The following is a 1,185-nucleotide window of genomic DNA, read 5'->3' as shown; positions in this document are numbered from 1 at the left end:
ATGAGACCTGAACACATATTTTCTTATATCACCATGCCTTTTATCTCCAAAGGGGTAGACAGAGGTGCACATTATGGCACGTAATGCCACCGTACAATATACACCCACTTTTCACAATTTGCGTTGTAAATCCCATGTAAAAGATGATAAGCCTATTGCCATATACTTAGCACATTCTCTCCGAAATAAAACACTTACTTTAATTTCAACATGCCATAATGTGACAATAAAAACTCACAAATAGAATACAACAGAACTTTCAAAAACTACATCGAAACAAATGACAACGACAAACAGATTCCAAATTCCAAAGCAGAGCAAAACTATTTGGAACTAATTCGAAAGTGTCCCCTAATCCGGGGCCCCAAATCTGTGTTAGACAGGTGGTGGGGCCCGACAATATACAACATGTATATCTGCGGGCCCATCGCACTTGACCGTACGGTTGGATTTAAATCTGCCTGGTCGCGAGTTATTTTCATTTTGTAGGTCAAAGTTCATCGTAGTATAAGAGGTTGGAGTTTTTATTTTTATAAGGAAAAGTGAATTGGAATGTGTATGGAAACTAAAGGATTGAAGTATGTTTTTGGTGCAATGTTTGTGTGTATTGTGTTTGAAGTTAATCTTTAATGGAGTAAGTTTGTGAAAATGAATAATGATTTGATTACGAAAGGTTAGCTTTTTTCGAGGGGGAAAATCACCTAATGGCTTCTCCCGCCTTGGGCGAGACGAGAGAGAGAGAGTGTCAGACTCTTATTTACTAAAAACCATCCCGTTCCTACTTCTGCTTTTCGAGTCGGAGCTCCGGTAACCCGTTAGGCAGTCCGCAGCTCCGGTACAATAGCTTAGCTGGATTTTTTTTCATTGTAGGTAATTAAAATTAATTATTTAATTGATTATGATAGAACTAAAAATAACATATTGACTGTGCGAAACTACCTCGTATATCAAGAGTTTTCTAGAAGAGTCATCATTTCAAACTGAATGAGCTTACAAAGAGGATTACAGAGTACGTCGGTAGATATAGTTTTACAAGACACTCGATAGACAGATAACAGACCCATGTCAAGGCAGTCTATCTTATCTCAGGACTAGAATACTCAACTATTTTAGGCACTCCACGCTTTTATTCTAGGCTTTATCTAGGGCTTTTCTTCCTGTTCAAAGGCTAGATATAAGTGGACT

The sequence above is a fragment of the Spodoptera frugiperda genome, chromosome 31 (assembly GCF_023101765.2).
Source record: "Spodoptera frugiperda isolate SF20-4 chromosome 31, AGI-APGP_CSIRO_Sfru_2.0, whole genome shotgun sequence".
NCBI lineage: Eukaryota > Metazoa > Arthropoda > Insecta > Lepidoptera > Noctuidae > Spodoptera > Spodoptera frugiperda.
The sequence above is the reverse complement of the archived record's forward strand: the minus strand, read 5'-3'. Positions refer to the sequence as shown.